Source organism: Eschrichtius robustus, chromosome 6, assembly GCF_028021215.1.
Source record: "Eschrichtius robustus isolate mEscRob2 chromosome 6, mEscRob2.pri, whole genome shotgun sequence".
NCBI classification, from domain to species: Eukaryota; Metazoa; Chordata; class Mammalia; order Artiodactyla; family Eschrichtiidae; genus Eschrichtius; species Eschrichtius robustus.
This window is the reverse complement of record NC_090829.1, coordinates 35,433,110-35,450,061: the sequence shown is the minus strand read 5'-3', so window position 1 is coordinate 35,450,061 and position 16,952 is coordinate 35,433,110. Positions and strand designations below refer to the sequence as shown.

Below are 16,952 nucleotides of genomic sequence, written 5' to 3'. Positions count from 1 at the left end.
GCAAAATACCCCAGGTTCTCCAAACGTTCCATACTGCTGTTTCCTACCACTGTGCCCTGACTCATGTGACTCTCCTTCATGGGCCCACACAACCTATACTTCCTGATGAAAACCAGAATTTTCTCTAGGTTTAATTCAAGCCTCACCTTCTCCATTGACCAGCATTCTGACTCCTTGTGGCCCCACCCAATTGTCAGCCCCTCCTTTATGAACCCATATATATACTTCTAGCATAGCACCTACAAAGCTTTACTACATTTGTTGTTTTGGTAGCCCTCTCTTCCTTTTAGACTGTATATGCTCCTTGGGGGTATGCATCATGTCTTATCAGTCTTATCACCAGCACCTAAAACAGTGTCTGAATACAAAGTATTTAATACTTGCTTACTAAACAAATACCTTAATTCATTAACTCCTGATACGATTCAGGGACTTTCGCCCAGATATAGTCTAGAGCTTCTGAATAAAAAAAAAAAAAATCAGGTTAAAAGATCTGACAAAAGATTTCTTGAGCTTCTGTTTCAAATCTATGATAATGATATATCTATAAATGTCAGCTGCCAGACACTGCTAAATGTTTTTCAAAGCAGTAGGAGTCCTGAAACCAGAAGCGTATGCCAACTACCAAACTATAAATAAGTATCTGCATATTGCAATTAATAGCTTATTTGGAGGTGAATAATCTCTATAAAATGGAGACATCATTTTCAATCAGTAAAGGACTAACACTAAGTTCTGGCAACTTTCTCTTTTATGTAGAAAAGGATTTTAAGCATTATTTGGATACTTAAATAGTTAGAAACACATTAATTTTAGCCACTGTTTGGGTATAAGCCTGTGTCATAACTGGCCTAATCTTTTTTTTTTCCCCCCAGAATCTGATCTGTAAGGACAATTGCCAAATGGAATTGTGGCTCCATTTGGAGCCAAGATTCTCCACTCACCAAGATTCTGTGAAAAGCCACACAGTAAGAGGAACAAAGGGAAAAATATAAACATTTTCCTACTTCTTTATATGAGGTAAGAAATTCCCATTTTAGAAATTAAAAAGAAAAAATGCCCCTCAGTTTATAAGTGCTTGGCTAAACATGTAAATCATAAGCATTTTATGGTTTGTTTTTGAATACTCTTAATTGCTAAGATGTAAACTAAGACATTTCAATAGTCTCTTCATTATTTATCCTATCTTATAACCTTGAGAGAAACAGACTGTCCTGAAGCATGAACAATTTTTAAGTGAGCTAATATGAGCTAATATTTCCCTAATGGATTTTGGGGTTAAGGGCAATGCTCCAGATTGCTTTTAAAGAAGTTGGAATAAGCATTTCTAGTATCTTATCCACAGTATAAGGAATCAAGATGTGTTCATTTCCAACCCTTCCATTGTATGCACTGAAATAATCATATAACTTCTCTTAACCTCAAAGTGCAAACAAGAAATACGTCAAGTCATGTGGAAGGCCGAATGTATGCAAGAGGTGTGTACATATAAACACATCTAAGTTTGATAGTATAATATGGCTTTTAATGTCTCGTCAGAACAATAAAGAAGCATTGAATAAGAAGACATTAAAAAACATAAATATATATTTACTTTTTATCTAAAAAGCATAACCCTATTCTCTATAAGTTCTAAGAAACTCTACATAATTTCAAGGTTTTTAGAAGGGCGTTATCCTTTCCTGTACTGTGTTACTTAGATGAACAAGGTAATTGGTGAGGTTAGAGAAGGGAAGAACAGAGGACTGGAACTTTTATTGTTTGCCAGCAGGGAGATAGTTCAGAGGGAGTTTTATTAGGAACTTGGGCAAAGTAAGGGTGTCTCTAGTTTAAAGGATTCTCATGTTTGATATTTTGACTGTGTTTCCTGTACTAATTTCTGTATCTGCTCAAGGCTGACTCCAGAGTCATCTGGTTGGTACTTTGGTTTCAGAGACTCTCCCTCAAATGTAGCCTAGAACTTCTGAATTAAAAAAAAAAATCTGGTTAAAAGATCTGACAAAAGGCTTTTTCCTACTTTGTGACTTGATTTATATGGTGCATTGGAATTAAGTCACATTTATTTATAATCTGCTGAGCACTGTTAATTAGAAGAACTAAAGTTATATGAAATTGGAACTATTTTGAAAATTCCAGGATATATGCAAGCATATCTTTTTCAATCATCTTCTCAACACTTTGAAAAGTCCTGTTCAGGCTTTAGATTATATTGTTGCTGGTTTTCTCCCCACCTAATAAAATATGAAAATCCTCTCTTTTTTTTCTTGTAGATCCTCTTCCCCTTTAGTGTTTGATAATACTAGATGGAAACCAATAAACTAAATTGTAAAAGGCGAAAGTTTATCCACTTCCCCTACTGTTGAAACTTTATTGAAAATACTGACATCCTTGGTTTGAGATGGGAAATTATTGCAAGAGCCAAAAATTATAATACCTATTCAGTTTTAATTTTAAAATACTTGAATTTGGAAGCAAAGAACAAGTTTTCTGCTAGCAATTCTATTAACTTCAACTATCCTATCTATCTCAACTGGTGTTTTTCAGATACACAGTAGGTTGGGCATATCACACGGCTAGGATTCTTAGTCCTGATTCTGATATTTGCTTTAATGCTGTATGATCCTAGGTAACCTCTCTGAGCCTCAGTTTTCTCATTTGTAAAACAGAAATAATAATATACATCCAGTTTCCCTGCATAACACACATGCAGTTGAGAGGGTCACTTTAGTGGAGGCACATGAAAGCACTTTGATAGCTGAAGACATTGCAGATCCACTGATGAACCAGCAGGAGGCTTGGTCCAGCACCTGGCTGAAACATGGTGTCTTTACATCCTTGCCGCTTCAGCTCACAGGTTCTTGCAGAGTTTGAATTAGAAGCTGTTTTTGTCCATGTCCTTTCACCAGCTCGGGAGCCTCGTTCCAGCCTCTTGTTTGAGGAGCAAGTATTACTGTTGCCGTCTTGCATTGGTTTGAGTACAATATTTCTGTTTCCTTCTAGCATTGGTCTGTTTACTCGGCCTTGGCTAAACTCCTGACTACAATTGTCTCCTTCTGGCTTTGTCCCTGCTCTTTGTTTTGCATTTCTGTCCAGTAAAAATGCTGATCTTGTTTTTGAGGTGGGCTATGGTTTTTTGGTCTATGTTACCAGTCTGTATGTATTTGTAGTAGAGAATATGCATCAAAGCCTGAAATTATGCAGCTAACTTGACTGGAAGGTTTCCTTGGTACAAGTGTTTTATAAACTGTCAAGTTCAATCAGATATAAGATGATGTGTTTAAGAAAGAAAACCTGAGTTTCATTTTTTTCTGAACTCCACCTGGCATCACTGAGAATATTTGACAGTTCAATGATTAAGTCGCTTCCATAGCGACAAAGATCAGTAATGCTCAAAGTGTGGTGCTCGAACTGGGCTTGTCTGCAAAATGTTGCTGGTCTGGGGTAAGATAAGTTCAGAATGTGAGAGTCAGCACTGGGAAATGTTTAGAGCAATTTGAAAAAGTAATTTTACATTTGTTGTATCTAACAATGTAAAGAATGAGCTTATATTTTTGTTCTTTTAATCTCATTTTTCTTATACTTTACAAAATATCTATTTATGATGGATTAGAAATTAAAACAACTAGGCCCTTTACCACAGACAGTTTGAGAAGTACTGTTTGAAACTGTTACTGATGCTTATTATATTTCATCAAATATAAGATCCCATCAATTTAATTTGTGCTATTATTTTATACATCAGAAAAGAAGAAAGCAATGCTGCCATTAAGATATATGCCTTGTCTATATATCATTTAGATTTTTAATATTTACTGAAAGAGCTCTTTTTGACTTGTAACAATTTTTAAAAACCATAGATTTCTCTTCTTAAGTATAAAAAGGAAAATATTAATACACTAAATTAATGAAGGTATTTCTTAAACTTCTTCATGTTCTGAGTCCAATATTTCTGAACCACCTTTTAGCTAGTGTTGTTGATGTCTGTGTTTTCCACACAATACTGTGGAATATTGTGGTTTTCCACATAGTATTGCCCAATACAGTATTGCCCAACACAAAGATTTTTTTAAAGATTTCTCCAATATAATTTGCAGGTTTTCCCCCACAAACTACCGACCTTACTAGAAGGTGTCTATGGACAGTTGCATGTATTTCAGGAACAAACTATATTATAACATTTTTATACTTTTTTTAGTCTTTCTTAGATCCTATAAAGAACTTGATGCATGAAAACATGGAACTGTGACTATCCCTTCAAAGATGAATATCTGCTTCTTCAGTATTAAATATATACCCAAGTGCTCTGTTTCCATGCCTTCCTGCAGACACAATAACTTCTTTGTTTTAATGCTGAGGTACACAGCAATCTTTTAATAGATGTTTATTATGGCAATTAAACTCAACACATATAGTATTAACCAGGCATTTAACTCAATGATGGGAATTTGAAAGCTAGGAAAGGACTGAGCTATAGAATGTTTGGGCAAGGCCTGACTGACTGTGATTGTGATTTACAATCTCAGATTGTAAAATGTATCCTAAGAGAGGTTAAAACGTGAAAAAAAGTGTCTTTAAATAGATGAAATATGGTAATATGGATTTAAAGACTTTTAAGAGAGAGCTATCATTTTACTGGAATAATTTAGAAACATGTGGGTTCATGATTAATATGTATTCCTAGGAGAAGCACTAAGGTTGTTTAATGCATCTAAATTACATTAATTGAATTTAAAGGAGCATCTGTATGGAGACTAGCATTTCGATGATTAATTCAACTAGCCTACTACAGAGTTTACTAAATATCTAAGTGATTTAATTTATTGAACTACTTACTCCAAAGACAGAGTATATCTAGCACTCCATAACAAACACTCAGCACTTACTGTGTGTAAGGTGTTTCCCCATTTGTAAGACTAGGCGTCAGGGCACGGAGAGGTTAGTAAGTCTCGGGGCCAGCACTCAAACCTATACGTGTGGCTCAAGTGTCCAAAGTTTGAGCTGTTAACTTATGCTATGCTGCTTTTCAACAAGTAAAGTTATTTTGGCTACATTTCTAGTTTACAAAAGATCCCGCAGTTGATTAAAAAAATAATTCCCTAAAACTTTCCAGATCATGAAAGCATGTAATGGGGGAAAAAGACAACTCTGAATTTAAACAAACCAACCCACTGAGCCAGTCAAGGTCTTGAGTATGAGTAGAACCAGCTGAAGAAAATGTGGCCCAATCAGACCCTTTATCAAGTCTGGGTAATAAATGCCCTTGGCAAACAAACACAATCAGAACAAAAATTTCCAGTACCACTTTCCTGTACCACTGAAAGGAAAAAATGTTGACAGGGACTATGGAAATGTGATGACTAGTAATTATTCAGTTGAAGGGGAATATAAACTGGGACTTACATAGAATTTGGATGCCAAACAAAACTATTACAATGAAATTCTAGGAGGCCAAATGTAAACCAAAACTGTCCAGGCTACAGCGTTTCCCCACTATTGTATATACAAAGGTGAAACTGAATCTCCAAGGAGGACAAAGCAAATAATGTCATCAGCTATTTCTCAGAGTGAAATCCTAATAAAAATGAAACTGAGTCTGTTAAAACTCAATTGTCTGAAGTAGATGCATTTCCTCTTGTTAGAGAATTTAAATAGATTCTTCCTTACTCAAAATACAGAGCATAAAGATATCCACTGGCCAAATATGAATGAATCTTAGACTTCTCTGAAGACCTTTATTTAAGAAATACAATGCAAAAAATACTTAAACAACAGGGAATTTACATGTCATAAAAGGATGCAGTTATATTTTATAGAGAATTTAGTTTCCCATGAGTTAAATTTCTTTCCAAATCATTGTTTGACTAAACGGTTGGGTTCTAAGAAACTTGAAAGTAAAGTGTAGGTAATGGTCAAGTAAAGATGAATAAAATAAATGAATAGAAAACCAGCATTGGAAATGATGACATAAATCAATACCAAAGATTTTCTTTTACCAAATTGTTTAAACTAAGACACACCTTTTTCACTTATACCAGTACTGCTTTTTAAAAACCCTTGCATTATTTAGGAAAAAAACCACCACCATAATGTATTAAAAGACAACCCATTCTGGCTGGAAGGTAAAATTACAACTTTAATTTGTATTTAAAAACATTTGGTGATCAAAAGGTACAAACTTCCAGTTATAAATAAGTCCAGGGGATGTAATGTATAGCATGATGACTATAGTTAACAATAATGTACTGTATGTTTGAAAGTGGCTGAGAGTAAATGTTAAACATTTTCATCACTAGAAAAAAATATTTGTATCTACGTGTGGTGATGGATGTAAAAATAAACTTACTGTGGTAATCATTTCACAGTATACACATATATCAAACCATTATGTTGTATGACTGAAGCTAATACAATGTTATATATCAATTATACCTCAAATAAAAATTTTTTTCCTAAAAATTGGAACTTCAAAGAACTAAAATTTTTTGAAATGTATATTATATTTATATACATATTATGAAACGTATTTAAATCTATAAAATTAAGACATTATGCTTCATTAGTTTTTATAACTTGGATTGGCCCAGGAGCCCTCACTTGGTCAATGTGGCAGAGTGCGGGAGCCTTCCTACCAGAAGGATGAGTTCCACCCTGTGATGGTGAATTTTACTTGTCGGCTTGGCAGGGTCAAGGTGCCAGATATTTGGTCAAACACTCTTCCAGATATTTCTGTGAAGGTGTTTTTTGTTTTTATGTTTTATTTTTAATTGAAACATAGTTGATTTACAATATTATATTAGTTTCAGGAGCACAACATAGTGATTCAATATTTGTATAGATTATACTCCATTTAAAGTTGGTATAAAATAATTGGCTATATTCCCTGTGCTGTACATTACATCCTTGTACTTTATTTATTTTACACATTTATAGTAATTTGTACCTCTTAATTCCCTTCACCTGTCTTCTCCCTACATCCACCCCACTCTCCACTGGTAACCACCCTAGTATGTTCTCTGTATCTGTAAGTCGGTTTCTGTTTTCTTATATTCATTTGTTTATTTTTTAGATTCCACATATAAGTGAAAACATATAGTATTTGTCTTCTCTGTTTGACTTATTTCACTGAGCGTAATACTCTCCAGGTACAATCATATATATACCACATCTTCTTTATCCATTCATCTGTTGATGGACACTTAGGTTGCTTCCATATCTTGGCTACTGCAAATAATGCAGCTATGAACACTGGTGTGCATATATCTTTTCAACTAAGTGGTTTCATTTTCTTCGGATATATACCCAGGAGTGGAATTGCTGGATTGCATGACAGTTCTGTTTTTAATTTTTTGAGGAACCTCCATACTGTTTTCCACAGTGGCTGCACCAATTTACATTCCCACCAATTGTGCACAAGGGTTCCCTTTCTCCACATCCCCACCAACACTTATCATTTGTTGTCTTTTTGACAATAGCCATTAGGCCAGCTGTGAGGTGATATCTTATTGAGGCTTTGACTTTCTTTTCCCTGATGATTAGTGATGCTGAACATTTTTTCATGTGCCTATTGGCCATCTGGATCTTCTTTGGAGAAATGCCTATTCAGGTCTTCTGCCTATTTTTTAATTGGGTTATTTGTCTTTTGGATGCTGAGTTGCATGTGTTCCTTATGTATTTTCAATGTTAGCCCCTGATCAGACACATCCTTTGCAAATATCTTCTCCTGCTCAGTAGGTTGTCTTTTTGTTTTGCTGATGGTTTCCTTTGCTGTGCAAACGATTTTAAGTTTGATTAGGTCCCATTTGCTTATTTTTGCTTTTGCTTCCCTTGCCTGAAAAGGCAGACTCAAAGATATATGGCTAAGACCTATGTTAAAGAGCATACTGCCTGTTCTCTTCTAGGAGATTTATGGTTTCCAGTCTTACATTTAGGTCTTTAATTCATTTTGAGTTTATTTTTGTATATGGTATGAGAAAATATTATAATTTCATTCTTTTATATTTAGCTCTTCAGTTTTCCCAACACCACTTTTTGAAGATATTATCTTTTCCCCATTGTATATTCTTGCCACCTTTGTCATAGATTAGTTGAGCATATGTGAATGGGTTTATTTCTGGTGCTCTTTATCCTGTTCCACTGATAAGTGTCTATTTTTGTGCAGTACCTTACTGCTTTGATTACTGTAGCTTTGTAGTATAGTCTGAAGCCAGGGAGCATGATACCTCCAGCTTTGTTCTTTTTTCTCAAGATTGCTTTGGCTATTTAGGGTCTTTGGTAGTTCCATACAAATTTTAGAATTAGTTGTTCTAATTCTGTGGAAAATGTCATGAGTATTTTGACAAGGATTGCATTAAGTCTGTAGATTGCTTTTGGTAGTATGGACATTTTAACAATATTAATTCTTCCCATCATGAACATGGGCTATCTTTCCATTCGTTTGTATCATTTTCAATTTCCCTCATCAATGTTTTATAGTTTACAGAGTATAGGTCTTTCATGTCCTTGGTTAAGTTTATTCCTAGCTATTTTATTCATTTTGATGAGATTGTGAATGGGATTGTTTTCTTGCTTTTTCTTTCTGATAGTTCATTATTAGTGTACAGAAGAGCAGCAGAATTCTGTATATTAATCTTGTATCCTGTAACTTTACTAATTCACTTATTAGTTCTAATTGTTTCTTTGTGGAGACCTTAAGAGTTTTCTATATATAGTATCAGGACATCTGCAAATAGTGATGGTTTTACTTTTTTTCTTACAATTTTGATGACTTTTATTTCTCTTTCTTCTCTGATTGATTTGGCTAGGACTTCCAATACTATGTTAAATAGAAATGGTGAGAGTGGGCATCTTTGTCTTGTTCCTGATCTTAGAGGAAAAGTTTTCAGCTTTTCATCATTAAGTATGATGTTAACTGTGGGTTTGTCATAAATGGCCTTTATTATGTAGAGATAGTTTCTCTCTATGTTAAATTTATTGAGAGTTTTTAACATGACTGGATGTTGAATTTTGTCAGATGTTTTATGTATTGAGATGATCATGTGATTTTTATCCTTTGTTTTGTTAATGTGGTGTATCACATTGATTGATTTGTAGATACTGAACTATCCTTGCATCCCTGGGATAAATCCCACTTGATTATAGTGTATGATCCTTTTAGTGTATTACTGAATTCAGTTTACTAATACTTTGTTGAGGATTTTTGCATTTATGTTCATCAGGTATATTCGCCTGTAATTTTTTTTGTTTTTTTTTGATAGTGTCTTTGGTTTTGGTATCAGTGTAATGGTGGCCTCATAGAATGAATTTGGAAGTGTTTCCTCCTCTTCAATTTTTTGGAATGGTTTGAGAAGGTTAGGTATTAACTTTCTTCATGTGTTTGGTAGAATTCCCCTGTGAAGCCATCCAGTCCTGGAACTTTGTTTGTTGGGAGTTTTTTGATTACTGATTCAATTTCAATACTAGTCATCAGTCTATTCAGATTATATAGTTCTTCCTGATTCAGTCTTGGAAGATCACTTTTTTTTCTAGGAATTTATCCGTTTCTTCTAGGTTGCCCGATTTGTTGGCATATAAATGTTCAGAGTATTCTCTTATTATTGTTTGTATTTCTGTGATATCTGTTGTTATTTCTCCTTTTTCAATTCTGATTTTACTGATTTGGACCCTCTTTTTTTCTTGATGATTTTGGATAAAACCTTATCAATTTTATTCACCTTTTCAAGAAACCAGCTCTTGGTTTCATTGGTCTTTTGTTTTGTTTTCTTTTGTTTTTGGGTTTTTTTTGGGGGGGTTGCTATTTTGTTTCCACTCTGATCTTTATTATTTTGCTGACTTTGGGCTTGGTTTGTTCTTCTTCTTCTAGTTCCTTTAGATGGTAGATTCAGTTGTTTATTTGAGCATGTTTCTCTTTCTTTGTTAGGCCTGTATCTCTATAAACTTATCTCTTAGAACTGCTTTTGCTGTGTCCCATACATTTTGGAAAGTTGTGCTTTTACTTTAATGTGTATCAAGGTATTTTCTGATTTCTCCTTTGATTTCTTCATTGATCTACTGGTTTTTTTGTAGTGTGTTCTTTAGTCTCCTTATATTTGTGTTTTATCCATTTTTCTTCCTGTAATTGATTTCTAGTTTCATACTGTTGTGATCTTAAAGTGCTTGATACAATTTTTATCTTCTTAAATTTGTTGAGACTTGCTTTGTGGCCTACCATGTTATCTGTCCTGGAGAATGTTCCATGTGCACTTGAAAATAATGTGTATTCTGCTATTTTTAGATGGAACGCACTGTATATATCTATTAAATCAACTGGTCTTATGTGTCATTTAAAATTTCAGGGACTGAAACTACCCCACCTCACCCCTACCAAGCAAGAGGAGATTCTGCCAGCAGACTGCCTTTGGACTCAAGCTGCAACTCTTCTCTTGGTCTCTAGCCTGAATCCCTATCTTGGAGATTTTGAGTTTACCAAGCCTATACAATTGCTTGAGTTAAATCTGTTGTTTTTAATCTGGATCTGGTTAAACAGGTATGTCTAGTGTATGAAAGCTCATTGAGCTGGGCTCTATAAAGAGTCATTTCTCTGTATGTTCATTAAACTTCATTAAAAAGTTAACAAAAATGGCTTCAAACCTGGGCAATGTGTCCCTATACAAATTATAAAAGCAGAAATGAAGCTAATTGTTATATAAACCAGTTGTAACTATAAAAGTGAGAACATTGGGAGCAATCACTTTATAATCACCAAAGACATAGGTTAGGACTTCAGATTGCATAGAAATTTTGCATTATGTTCATGAGGGATATTAGTATGTAGCTTTCCTGAAGTGTCTTTTCAGATTTTGTTTTTAGGGTAGTGCTGAAATCATAGAATAAGTTGGGAAGTATTTTTTTCTTTTCAATTTTCTCAAAGACTTTGTTTAGGGTTGGTGACATTTCTTCCTTCAATGTTTGGGAGAATTCCTTTTATAGGAAGGTTTCTAACTATAAACTCAATATTTTAATAGATATTGGGCTATTCCAGTTATCAACTCCTTGAGTGAGGGTTGGTAGACTTTCAATTATTTTTTTCCTTTTCATCTAAGTTAAGTTTATTGGCATAACGTTGTTCATAACATTCCTTTATTATCCTTTTTGTATCCTTTAATATCCTTTAAGTATGTGTAGAATATGTAGTGATGTTGCCTTTCTCATTTCTGGTATTGGTAATCTATGTCTTTGTTTTTTCTGACCAGTCAGACTGATCAGATTTGCTAGAGATTTATCAGTTTTATTGATCTTCATAAAGAATGAGGTTTTGATTTCATTAATTTTCTCTATTATTCTTTCTGGATTTTACTGATTTTGGCTTTGATCATTTCCTTTCTTCTGCTTAATTTGAGTTTTTTTTTGTTTTGTTTTTTGGTTTTTTTTGGTGGTGTGTGTGTGTATGTGTGTGGGTTTTCTGTGTTTTTTTTTGGCTGTGTTGGGTCTTTGTTGCTGTGCAAGGGCTTTCTCTAGTCGCGGCAAGCAGGGGCTACTCTTCGTTGCAGTGTGCGGGCTTCTCACTGCGGTGGCTTCTCTTGTTGTGGAGCACAGGCTCTAGGTGCGTGGGCTTCAGTAGTTGTAGCATGCGGGCTTAGTAGTTATGGCTCGCCGGCTCCAGAGCGCAGGCTCAGTGGTTGTGGCGCATGGGTTTAGTTGCTCCGTGGCATGTGGGATCTTCCTGGACCAGGGATCAAACCAGTGTCCCCTGCGTTGGCAGGCGGATTCTTAACCACTGTGCCACCAGGGAAGTCCTTAATTTGAGTTTAATTTACTTTTCTTAATGTAGAAATTGAAGTTATTAATTTGTTCCCTTTTTTCTTTTCAAATATGGCCATTGCTGCTATAATTTCCCCCTAAGTATTGCTTTAGCTGTATCCCACATTTTCATTCAGTTTAAAGTATTTTCTGTTTTTTAAAACATTTCTTCTTTGACTTCTGGGCTATTCTGAAGTATTTTTTCAGATATCTTTCTATTATTGATTCTAATTTAACTCCATCATGGCTACACAACATATTTTGTATAACATGAATCCTTCCAAGTTTAATAAAACTTGTTTTTTGCCCTGAATATGATTTACTTTTGGTGAATCCTTAATGTGCAGTTGAAAAAATGTGTATTTTGTTGTTTCTGGGTGGAATAGTCTATAATTTTTAATTAGATCAATTTGGCTGATAGTGTTATTCAAGTGTTATTGATTTGCTATGCAAATCAATATATTGTTATTGATTTTCTGTCTATAAATTATTGAGTGGTGTGTTGAAAACTCCATCTATAATTGTGGGTTTGTCTATTTTTCTTCACAGACTTATCAGTTTTTCTTCATGTAATTTGCAGCTCTGTTATTAGGCCTGAAACCATTTAGAATTCTATGTCCTTTGAATGAATTGAGTCCTTTATCATTTATTAAATGGACCTCTTTATCCTTGATAATATCCTTTGCTCTAAAATCTACACTAATATTTGTGATTAATGCTTGCATAGTATACCTTTTCCCACCCTTTAGCTTTGGCCTATTTGTGTTTTTATATTTAAAGTAGGTTTCTTCTAAGCAGCATATATTTGGGTCTTGCTCTTTTTTAAAATCCAATTTTTAAATTGGAGTACTTTGATCATCAATAATTAATGTGATTATAGGTATAGTTGAGTGCAAATCTACCATCTTATTATTTGTTTTCTATTTTTCCATACGTTCTTTGTTCCCCTTTATTGCTTTTTCTGACTTCTTTTGGATTAAGTATTTTTTATTATTTCATTTTATCTCTTTCACTGGCTTAGTTATGATTCTTTGTTGCGTGTGAGCGTCTGTGTGTGTGTGTGTGTGTGTGTGTAGGGTTGCTTTAGTTTCAAAGTATACATGTTTAACTTATCACAATTTGCCTAAATGATATACCACTGCATGTATAATATAAGAACTTCACAACAGAGAGAGGCCGGATTCCACGCGTCTGTGGACGCAGCTAGGGTTGGGACGTTGCAAGCAGTGGGATGTCCTGGTCCAGCCTTCTCCGTGGCCTCAGCACACCCTTAAATCATGGCCTAGCCCTGGCCTCCCTACCTTGGGTCACGCGTCCCACGGCCACCCTGAACCAGATGCACCGCCGGGGGCCTTCGAAGCATCCGCCTGCAAAAGTGGGCCCCTCGGCTGGCCGGCAGCAGCTGAAGGGCGTGGTCCTGCGCACGTTCATCTGCAAGCCTAAGAAGCCCAACTCGGCCAACCGCAAATGCAACCGCGTGCGGCTCAGCACCGGTCGGGAGGCCGTCTGCTTCATTCCTGGGGAGGTCCACAGCCTACAGGAGCACCACGTTGTGCTCGTTCAGGGCGGCTGCAGGCAGGACCTTCCCGGCGTCAAGTTCACCGATGTGCGCAGCAAGTACGACTGTCGCCACGTGCAGAAGTGACCCCCTCCCCACCTCCCCCCGGATACGGCGGGTGGGTGTTCATGGCAGAACAACAACCTTCCCCCACGGGGCTCCTGCAGTGTGTTTGGGAAGCTAGTCCAGCTCTAGAAGTAGCTGGTCCTGGTTCAAAGCCTGGCCACCTCTTCCATCAGGACCACTCTTAACCCATAGTGGCCCTGGGTGTGAATCAGATAAAAGGCGTCCCTCTCCCAACACCCTTGATTTCCATGCTGACGCCGGGGACCTCTTCTGCTGTACTGCCATCTACTGGGAAGGGGTTGCAATATACACACAGACACCGCCCCGCCCCCACCCCACCCAGGTTGTGACCAGAACCCCCTTGCGTGGTATTTGCCCTCTGTGTGGTCTTGGCCACTGACATCCCTTCTGACCTCAGTTTCCTCCTGCAGAAAAAAATAGCTCCACTCGCAGTATCCCCTTTATTGGATTTGGTGAAGATTAAACTAGATGCTTTATGTGCATAACAAAAAAAAGAACTTCACAGTGGTATACTTCCATATCTCCCTTCCTGGCCTTTGTGACACTGTTATCATATATTTCACTTCTACATATGTTACAGACCATATACTGCTATCAGTTTTTCTTTAAACAGTCTGTTATCTTTTAAACACATTTAAATAATAATATAGAAAGTCTTTCCACTTATGTAATTACTATTTCTGTTGCTTCTCATTCCTTTGCATGGATCCATACTTTCATCTGGTGTCATTTTCCTTCTGCTTAAAAGACTTTAATATTTCTCAGAGCAAAAAGTTTACTAGCGATGAATTCTTCCAGCTTTTGTATGTCAGAAAAGTCTTAATTTTACCTTAGTTACAAAAGGTATTTTTCCTGGGTGAAGAATTCTAAGTTGACAGGTTTTTAAAAAACTTAAAACTCTGCTCTATAGTCTATAGTGTCTTCTTAGTTCTTACCACACCAAATCTAATTTCCTGTGCTTAAAATTTAAGGCTCATCCTATAAATTGACTGATTTTCCCTCTACTCCTTAAAAGTAATCCTCAAACCCAGGCATGCTATTCTTCTTCCTAGTCCTGTATTTATTCTTCTTCCTTTCTCTGTAACTTTACCTCCATTTTTGTCTCCTTCATCCTTCAAGTTCTCTCAAAAGTTTAAAGCCTTGCCTTCTCTAAGAGGCCTTTCCTTCCAAGTTATTTACATTTCTCTTCATCACCATCTGCTTTTACAGCTCTTGGACTATCAGAATTTTCATCATTAATTATATGCAGCATTTTTTGCGTTTTTCCTGATCTTATCTTGCCTGTTTGGTGAAAGCTCTTTAAGAAAACTGAGTAATTTATACTGTTTATGCCCTCTACACCATCCTCTTTCTGTACCTCCTGCCCGAATCAGTTTTGTAGGTGCTTTTAAAAGATTTGATTAACAAGGGACTTGATAATTCACTGAACTAGGTAGGTATTATTTTTGGGAATGTGAAAGTAATTTATTAACAGGGTCAGAAGTCATACCAGAAAGGCCAATTTCGCCAACTCTAACCACAGCAAAAGATTTGCATTCCAAATACAAACACCAAGCTTTAGGAAAAAGATATTGCTATTCAAAAACTGGTATCATTTTCGTTTTCATGATTTTCATAATGGTCAAGGTGATCAAGTGACTAGACTCATTTTCCAGCAGGGATTGTGGCACTCATTTGGCCCGGACATTTTTTACATGCAGATGAAGACAGATTAATAGTCGTTCTTATACAACATGGGTTATGTTAGACTCCCTTAGTTAGGATTCCTACCAAGTTAGTTTCACAGAGAGAAAGATAGAGGTCTGAATTATTGACACTTTTATTCTCAACTTCCAGGTTTAGAAATAGTATTTCTTTCTAGCCATGGATGTTCCACATTAATTTTATGTGCACTCATGCCAAGGCTTGTCAGATACTAAATGTATATGTCTCAAATTGAATAAATAAGAATGTACTTATAATAAATTGACCATTTAGTGCTTTCTGGGCTTCATCTTAGTTTCTTAGCTGTAATGCCCATGAACTCAACAACATTACTGCCCTCATTCATACATTTTTGATTTTTTTGAGTTAACTAAATCACATTGTTTAATATTTCTTACCCAACCCCCAAACTTGACATCACATAACTCAAATCCTTTTTCTCTTACACTCAGTTTATAAATTCGATTTAACCTAATATTTCCAATCATTTTCACTTTTATTCAATTTTCAATAAATGTCCCAAATGTTTTCTGTGCCACTCTTTTGGAAAGATCCTTAACTACTTTTAGCTTCCTGAGATGTGACCAGAGTAAATGCACCTGAGACCATATTCATGTTTGTTTTTGAGGGGGAAGATAGGGCTGGAGTAGCTATAATGCTTTGCCAGAAAACCTGTGTTAAGGCAGGTGCAAGAGGACTAATGTGTCTAGAACAATGAAGAGTACAGAGATATTATGCTACCTGCAAATTAAAAAATTAGTCTGTCACAGTTTCATGGATGCTAGTAGAAGACTCAAGACTCTTGGGTCTAAGACAAAAGATTTTATTATTCGTAGCAATATCAGTAGCCAAAGAATCAAAATTATTTTGTGCCAGTTCTTTGAGCCCCAATTCCCACAAGATAACATGAAAAGGTGACATCGGCATACATAGTGGGCTGCATTTGAGAAAACTTGAGCTTAGGGAAAGCTTCTATAATGGTTAATAAGCACGTCTGTTTTTTACTCTGCTGGGAAACACTATCCCTATCTTCCAAGACTGCTGTACAAACATCCTTGAAATGATAGTCCAGAACCAAGACAATCTTTGTTCAGAGGATGTGCAGAATCACAAGAGACCTATGGAGAGTTATCTTCAGTACAAGGGAATATTGGTTTGGGATTCCTCCTTTGAAATAAAGTCTTTCAGAATAAACAGGCAGCTCAATGAGACAGAAATAATTTCTGCCTTATATAAGGATATAATTAATTTTACCACCTGAACTATAAATTTTATTTGTTATTGTTTCTGCAATGCAATTCTGACACTGACTACCCAGAATGAGTGCAGACTTCACAGATTAAGCAAACAGTCCTCCACAAGACTCCCCTCACCTCAGACACCAGCCACAAGCTCCAGAGTTCTCAGGTCACCTACGCTCGGACCAACTCCAAACTCACGGGTTCCCACTACCCCTTCAGGTTCAACAACTCAATAGAATGACTCACAGAACTCAGGGAAGCATTACACTTACAGCTACAGTTCTATTATAAAGGATACAAATGAGGACCAGCCAAAGAGGGACAGGCATAGGATGAAGTCTGGGAGAATCCTAAACATGAAGCTTCTGTGTCTTTAGAATGTGCCACTCTCTTGGCACATCAGTGTATGATAACCAACCATGGGAGCTCACTCAGGCTTCAGAGTTTTTACTGGGCTTTCATTATATAGGAATGGTTGATCAAATCATTGGCCACTCCTCCCCTTCTCAGAGGTTCGACACTGAGTTGATATCATGTGGTTCAAAGTCTCAATCCTCTAATAATATAGTTGGTATTTCTGGAATGAC

At 36.1% G+C, this 16,952-nt stretch overlaps 1 protein-coding gene and 1 pseudogene across 1 annotated transcript in view; one reads left to right on the top strand and one right to left on the bottom strand.

The window, feature by feature from the left end:
• The window catches only part of MME (membrane metalloendopeptidase), a 287,069-nt gene that overhangs the window by 220,344 nt on the left and 49,773 nt on the right, over nt 1-16,952 (bottom strand). The window lies entirely within an intron of this gene.
• LOC137766788 (small ribosomal subunit protein uS12m pseudogene) lies at nt 13,007-13,420 on the top strand (annotated as a pseudogene).